The sequence below is a fragment of the Bos mutus genome, chromosome 5, assembly GCF_027580195.1.
Source record: "Bos mutus isolate GX-2022 chromosome 5, NWIPB_WYAK_1.1, whole genome shotgun sequence".
Taxonomy (NCBI): domain Eukaryota; kingdom Metazoa; phylum Chordata; class Mammalia; order Artiodactyla; family Bovidae; genus Bos; species Bos mutus.
In genome coordinates this window covers 77,793,482-77,801,938 of record NC_091621.1, presented here as the reverse complement: position 1 = coordinate 77,801,938, position 8,457 = coordinate 77,793,482, and positions in this window count along the sequence as shown.

Here is an 8,457-nt window from a genome sequence, read left to right as displayed (position 1 = left end):
GCTGTCACCTCCAGGAGAGAGCCACCCCTGCCCTCCCACTGGGCACTCCAGTCTGCCCAGGACACGGGCTGGACAGTTCGCAACATCCCATGTGATTCCTGGGTACCCTGGGAAGCCAGGCCGGGGAAAGGAAGAACTGGCCAGCGCCTGGGTGCTCCGCAGTGGCAGTCAAGGCGGATGGAGGCCAAGAAAAATATCCAGCCCCGCATGGCAACTCCCCCGGTCAGAACTGTCCCCAGACCCACCAGTGCTGCCCGATGACGGACAGAGGGAGAGGACAGGTCCTTACGTCTTCATTTCCTCACTAACCCCCGCTTAGAGCCTTGACAACGCAGGTGGAAGAGAATGGATGCCAGATAAAATTATGATATAAAAGAATTTGCCTTTCTGTCTGGTTCCCTCTCCCTCCGCTGCCCACTCCTCCACCACTGAAACCTGCTTTTATTGACTTGTCAAACAATCCCTGAGTGGCTGCCTCCTGGGTGCCAGCCTCCGGCAAGGCTCTACCCCACTGCCATGCAAGAGGGAGGGCTGGGTGCATTTAAGGTGCTGGTTAGTTAGCACACCTGGTCAGCACACCTGGGGTACTATGCATGTAAGTGAACTGAACAGGGAAGGTCTAGGACTCCCCAACTTTTTCCTCACATCTCCTCACACCCCAACTTTCCAGAGTTTTGTTTTGTTTTGTTTTTAAGTTTTTATTGAATTTGTTACAACACTGCTTCTGCTTTGCTTTTTTCTTTCTCCAGCCAGGAGGCATGTGGGATCTTAGCTCCTGGGCCAGGAATTGAACCCACATCTGCTGCACTGGAAGGCAAAGTCTCAACCACTGAACCCCGAGGGAAGTCCCTCCAGAGACTTTTTAAAGCTGGTATTTTGGAGACAGTGACTCCAGCTTTGTAAGTTTTTATTTCTCTCTCAAGAAACCACAGCCAACGTACAGCATCTTGGAAGACTTCCCTTGAGGTCTGCAGCTCAAGGGTCTAAGTCCACGGGCTCCTCTCCCGGGCTCCTAGCCCTGCACACGTGCTTGTGTGTGTGTGTGTGTGTGTGTGTGTGTGTGTGTGTGTGTGTGATTGTCAGGGACCGGAAGCGACAGCGCTTTTTAGCATGTGCTCTCTGCTAAACCAGGTCTTCTCTCTGGACCTCAGTTTTCTCATCTGTTAAAGGAGGAAGTTGAAGTGGTTCATGCTTGTCACATGTGTATGTCATTCAGGCCACAAAGGTCAGCCACAGGTATAATTTAAACTTTCTAGCAGCCAGCACATTAAAAGAAATAAAAAGAGGGGAATTAATTTTCATGATGTATTTCATTTAACCCAGGAGATCCCAGACATTGTCATTTCAACATGTAATCGACATTTTTAAAAAATATATTAATGAGCTGCTTTACAGCCTTGTTTCAAACTATGTTCTCAAAAGTGCAATGTATTATACTTTCAGTCCTGGCCAAATTGAACCAGACCCAGTTCCAGTACTCAAAAGCCCTGGGCTGGTGGTCTCTAAGGGCTCTTCGGGCACCAGCATTTTAGGGGTCTGGATCACCAAGGTTAGGATAAGGTTCATGACACCAAGAAAAAGATATCAAGTTGACAGAGGGGGTAAAAGCAGAGGTGGGTCATAACTTTGGGGATTCCCTACCCCCAACATCCTGTGATCCCCAACTCCCACAAGAAGTTCTGGGAAAACTAATGAGAAAAGCGTGAGTGCATTTTCTTTTTCCTGTTGTTCCTGGCTGGCTGGCTGGCAGACCCGGGGCTGCATCCAGGGGAGCCTTGTGGACATGCCTGTTTGGAAGTGCTGCCTTTGGTCACTGGTGCCCATCAGTCTCCACATTTCTGTTTATAGCAGATTTCCCACCTAGTCCTCTAAGTGCTCTCCTTTTTTTTTTTTTTTCTAGTAGTGTCTTGTGTTTATTTCTCTGGAATCTTCCCTAGTGACTCAGACAGTAAAGAGTCTGTCTGCAATGCAGGAGACCCGAGTTCAATCCCTGGGTTGGGAAGATCCTCTAGAGAAGGAAATGGCAGCCCACTCCAGTATTCTTGCCTGAAAAATCTCATGGACAGAGGAGCCTGTCGGGCTATAGCCCATTGGGTCACAAAGAGTCGGACATGACTGAGCGACTAACATGCACAGTACCTTGTTTTTTTCATATTTATTTATTTATTTGGCTGCACTGGATCTTAGTGCGGCATGTGGGATCTTGTCCCCTGACCAGAAATCAAACCCTGGCCCCCCTGCATTGGGAGTGCTGGTCTTAGCCTCTGGACCACCAGGGAAATCACAACACTCTCTCTTCTAGCCTCCTTTTCTCTTCTCATGTGTACCCAGTCACTCAGTCTTGTCTCTTTGCAGCCCCATGGACTGTAGACTGCCAGGCTCTTCTGTCCATGGGATTCTTCAGGCAAGAATACAGGGGTGGGTTGCCATTTCCTCCTCCAGGGGATCTTCCCAACCCAGGGATCAAACCCACATGCATCTCTTGAGTCTCCTGCATTGGCAGGCAGATTCTCTACCACTGTGCCACCTGGAAAGCTCTTATCAATAGCCAGCCCAGCGTCCATCCAGGACTGCAGTGAGGCACTCAGGGCACAAAATTTAAGGTGGCACTAACTCAGCCCTGAGAGTGGGCGCCTCCTTAAATGCTGAGCCCTGGGCACCTTGCCCTGCCCCAGAATCCTTGCGGGTCCAGTTCTGTGGGAGGTGGGGGAGCCTGAGGAGAGGTCACTAGCTGATTAATTTTGCAGTGCCCCCAAAGAAGATAAGGAGGGACCTAGTAGCTGAAATAATTCACTTGCTGATGGTCAGGAGAGCAAGGTTGAGGCCCCTAGAAATCAGTGACAGAAAAAGCCTAAAGGGAGTCTAAATGGAGTTCTGCTCCTCTGAGTGTTATCCAGCTTCGAGTGACCAGTGGCATTGTTGAGGGACAAGAAGGGAAGCCCATGTGACTGGAAATGAGAGGAGAGAGAGACTCACAATAAGGGCGCTTGTTCCCAAGGTTGGAGAGGACCTGCATTCAGCCCCAAGGCCAGCAGGGATCACTTTCCATGAAAACTGGCCTGGGTTTGCCCAAGGACACAGTCCCTGCTGACCCCTCCCTCACCACTCCCCCCCCCCCACAGCCAACCATCCCCGCCAGGACCCCACCCTTGACTGCAGGACAGAACTGGTCACATAAGCGGCTCTCCCTAGTGTCCTGGTGCTCGGACCCTCTCACCAAGGCCCCCTCAGCGTTCAGAGCTGTAGAACCTCAGCCCAGGGGCTGCCCTTTTCTCTGCCCACCCTTCCTCACCAGCAAGATGGAAGGTGCCACCTGCCAACCCCCCACCCCACCGCCCCTGACCTCCATTAAATCCCATTTAAGAAGCATGTGAGGAATTCCTTGGAGGCCCAGCGGTTAGGACTCCTCACTTCCACTGCAGGGGGCATAGGCCTGATCCTGGTCAGGGAACTAAGATCCCCCCATGCCACTCAGCAAGGTCAAGAGAAGAAGAAGGAGGAGGAGGAGAAGTATCTGAGTTGGGACAGGGTGGGGTCGGGGGAACCCAGGGGAATTCTGTGTCCTCGGGTCAATTACACTCATGGAACAGCACAGATCACTGAACCTCAGCTCCTGCCAGCTTCCTGCTAACCGTGGCTTTTTCATCCAATTGCTAAACCATACAAGGAGCATCTGAGAGCCAACTACACAAGCATCGCAGGGAATGTAATAAAAGTTTGAGAAAGATGCTACTCAGTCTCTACCCCTGGAGGGAATCTCCACTTTTTTTTTTTTTTTTTAGCCATTTAGCCACCCTGGATGATCTGTATAACATGCTGGGGATTCATAAGAAAACTGCCTTGAACGAGCTCCACCTGCAGGTGAGATGGATATAACGAAACAAAAGTATGCATTGTAGAGAGTAGCGTAGAAACTTATATACTAACATATGTAAAATAGATAGCCCAGTGGGAATTTGCTGTATGACTCAGGGAACTCAAACCAAGGCTTTGTGACAACCTAGAGGGGTGGGATGGGGAGGGAGGCTCAAGAGGAAGGGGACATACATAGGTATACCTATGGCTGACCACATAGGGGTCATGTGTTGAGGTGTGGCAGAAACCAACACAATATTGTAATTATCCTTCAATTAAAAATAAATAAATTGAGAAAAAAAATACAGTTTTGGAACACAAAGTGTGCATTGTGTTACATGCTATACTGAAGAAACACACAGGGCCACAGCTGGGCACAAAAGGCCACAGCGTGCACAATAGCCCTCCCAGGAGGTAGGGGAGGGGAGAGGCTTAAAGGATGAGTAAGCTTTTCAGGTGGAGAGGGAGGAGGATGAGTGAGGGGGAGGATATTTCAGGCCAAAGGGACAGAATCTGCAAAGGCACAAAGGTTGTGACAGCCCTGCCCAGCAACGCAGCATGGGCACCAAGTGTAGGCAGCAGGCGATGAAGCCAGACAAGCAGACAGTGGCCAGAGGGCGAGTGGAGGGCCAGACTCATCCCAGAAGCAGACAGGCGCTGCAGCAGGAAGCAGGCGGCTCACCTGATGGGGGCAGGGACGGGCAGCCTCTGCTGGGGTCCTCAACGCAGTGACCAGGGTCCTTATAAGAAGAGGACAAGGGGACTTTCCTGGTGGCCCAGAGGTTGAGAATCCATGCTTCCACTGCAGGGGACATAGGTTTGATCGCTGATCGGGGAACTAAGGGGGCTCCCCAGGTGGTTCTAGTGGTAAAGAATTGGCGTGCCAATGCAGGAGACATAAGAGACATGAGTTCGATTCCTGGGTTGGGAAGATCCCCTGGAGGAGGGCATGGCAACCCACTCCAGTATTCTTGCCTGGAGAATCCCCATGGACAGAGAAGCCTGGCGGGCTGTGGTCCATGGGGTCGCAAAGAGTCGGACACGACTGAAGAGACTTAGCCCACATGCCCAGGGAGCAAAGATCCCACTTGTGCCCTGGAGCAAAAAAAAAAAAAGGAAGAGGACGTGGAGAGATACACAGGTACAGACGAGGCAGAGACAGGGAGGAGCCACGGTAAGGCAGAGGCTGGAGTTACTCTGCCACCTGCCAAGGAGCATCAAGGATGGACGAGAGCCTCCAGAAGATTCTCCTTCAGTGCTCCAGGAGGAACCAGCCCCACCCACACCTGGGCTTCAGACTTCCAGCCTCCCGAACAAACTTCTGTTGCTCTGGTCTGGCATCCTTTGTTACGCAGCCCTGGGAAATGAAAACACTCTGGAATGAAGGTGACTGTGTATCATCCAGCAGGTTCTGTGAAACGCTGAGAGGAGCCGACCTGGCGCAGCAGGAGACCCAGGCCTTTGTCTTGACCTGGCCTTGGTTCCATCCTTCCACCTCCAGGAGGTCAAAGCGGAGAAGTGGCGAGTGCAGAGGGTAAACACGTGTGACTCAGGAGACACGACACTCGAGGTCCCGGGAGGCAGCCTGTTGGGGAACCCGAGCTTGTGGTCAGTGGGCTGGCCAACCTCCAGCCTTGCCTCGTGATCAAACCATTAAAAATGCAGGGGTTATAGCTCATACTTGCCCACCTTCTCTGGAACTGGATTTAATATTGGGCTCATATTCAGGGTCTTAATTCCAAGGTAAGTTATGAGCTGAAGCTGCCACATGAGACAGGTGTCACCAGTGACCCCAAAGCTGGAGTGGAGAACCCTCTTAAGTACCCAAACTGGTTCAGCGGTGAGAAACCTAATACAGCTGCCAGTCTCCTCTTCCAGCTCCCTCACGCCTGCCCAGTGGATCTGCCCTGACCTCCCTCTCTCCTTTCTCTGTCTCTGTCTCTCTCTCTGGCTGTGCTCAACCCAGGGCAGGGAGTCAGTGACCAGAGGGACTCACATTAGAATGAATTTCCATGACTTGACCCTTGGGGTCGGGAAGATCTGCTCTGAATCTTATAAACAGCTCCAGGATCTGTTTCCTCATCTGAACAAAGGGAGCTGATTTCACTGAATTCATGGTGTTGTCAGGAGCATCACATGGAGTTAGTGTGATGCATTGGCAATTCAGTAATGTGCACGCACTCACTCGTGGATTTCCAGCCCTGAAGACAGGAAGGCGGCTTCCCGAGTCTGTGCATGAAAGACAAGCAAAACCGTGAAGCTATCCAAATTGTCCTTCGGTATCTGGCCCTTGTCAGGTCTCTCCCTCATGTCCAGTTACGCAAACACTCATATTTCCCACATGCTGCTCAATCAGTGGCTAATTCCAAGGAAAACACAGACTTAAAGCAGAGCGAAACTCCTGTGGAAAGACTCTGGGCTGGCACTGGGCAACACCCCAGGGGACTCTGCCAGCAGGGACACACACCCGTGGCACCTCTAAACCGCCCTGGCCCGAGGCGAGTACAGAGCAAAACAAGACTGCTGTGGGGCTACCACTGCCTGCCATCCACTTCCTTATTTCCCTGGTGCTACCCCAAACCACCGCTGCTTGAAACATCTTTTCAAGAAAACAACAGGCGTGGCCTTGGGAGGGAACAGTGTAAATAGGCACCGACAAAGGTAAGCGTTGAGAAAAGAAGACGAAGTTAACGGAACGTGGGAGAAGACCAAGCCGACCTCATTTTGGTAAAGATGAAGGCCCCAGGTATTTCTGGGGTGACTAGTCGGTTTCCCAGAACCAAGGCTCGTCTTGGGTCCCTTGAGGAAGATTTCTGGATTGAAACTTTAGGAAATTTTATTTTCTCATTGTAAAGAAATATGGCTCTCCTCCATTTTAATACTGTATGTATGTGATATTGTTGTTGTTCAAGCACTAAGTCTTGTCCGACTCTTTGCAACCCCACAAAATGCAGCACACCAGGCTCCCCTATCCTTCATTATCTCCCAGAGTTTGCCCAGATTCACGTCCATTGAGTCAGCGATGCCATCCATCTATCTCATCCTCTGCTGCCCTCTTCTCTTTTTGCCTCCAATCTTTCCCAACATCAGGGTCTTTTCCAATGAGTTGGCTCTTCACAGCAGGTGGCCAAAGTATTGGAGCTTCAGCTTTGGCGTCAGTCCTTCCAACAAATACTCAGCCTTGATTTCCTTTAGGATTGACTGGTTTGATCTCTTTGCAGTCCAAGGGTCTCAAGAGTCTTCTCCAGCACCACAGTTCAAAAGCTTCAATTCTTTGGCACTCGGCCCTCTTTATGGTCCAACTCTCATATCCATACATGACTACCGGAAAAACCAAAACTTTGACTATATGGACCTTTGTAAGCAAAGTGATGTCTCTGCTTTTTAATATGCTGTCTAGATATATATGCACACTTTGCAATGTTGAACTATTAGTTAATAATTGGGGCTGAGGAAAACAGCATAGTATGTCTGGCCCATGATGCATACAATATCAGTGATTAGCAGCTCTAGGTGGGAATAAGCTTGATCAATAAGAGGATTGAAGTTCAGAAAGGCCAAGGGGCTCCCAATGCAGGGGGCCCAAGTTTGATCCCTGGTCAGAGAACCAGATTCCACACACCAGAAGTTAGAGTTTGCGTGCCACGACTAAAGATCTCACATGCCGCAGGGAAGATCGAAGATCGCATGTGCTTCAACTAAGACCCAACACAGTCAAATAAATAAAAATAAATATTAAAATTTAAAAAGAGGTCATGTGAGCACACAGCAAGATGGTGGATCGACCTCAGAATGAAACGACCTTGCCAGCACTTTGATCCGGACTTCCAGCCTCAAGAAGCATGAGAAAATAAACCTCTGTTATTTAAGCTTCCCCGTCAGCCGTGTTTCATTAAGGCAACCCGAGCGGACTCGGACGACCAGTTCACTTTCTTTTCCACAACTGTGACACCTGGCATCCAGAGTCCACTTTCCGTAGCACTTGTGTCTTCTGTCTCATGTTTTATGTTTCCAGAAGCTCTCCAGTGCAGATGTTATTATCCTCAATTTATGGATGAGGAAACTGAAGAGACCAAACCAGTCAATCCCAAGGGAAATCAACCCTGATTATTCACTGCAAGGACTGATGCTGAAGCTGAAGCTCCAATACTTTGGCCACCTGATGCAAACAGCTGACTCATTGGAAAAGACCCTGATGCTGGGAAAAACAGAGTGCAGGAGGAGAAGGGGACAGCAGAGGATGAGATGGTTGGATGGCATCATGGACTCAATGGACATGAATCTGAGAAAGCTCCAGGAAACAGTGAAGGACAGAGAAGCCTGTAGTCTACGGGGATGCAGAGAGTCAGACACGACGTAGGAAGAGAACAACAGACTGAGGTTTGGAGAGGCAAGTGGCCTGCACATGGGTCAACCTTCAGAATGTGGAGCCATGTCTGCACACCCAGGCCCTCCGCACTCCACAGTCAAGCCGTTTTCAGGGAATCGCCTGCCTCGGCCCCCTCGGCCCATGTGTGGCTGACTCTCCAGGGACCTCAGGGCCGGGTCACCGCCATGTTTTCCCTGAGAGCCCTGGTGGGCCTCGCCCTGCTAAGTTCATTT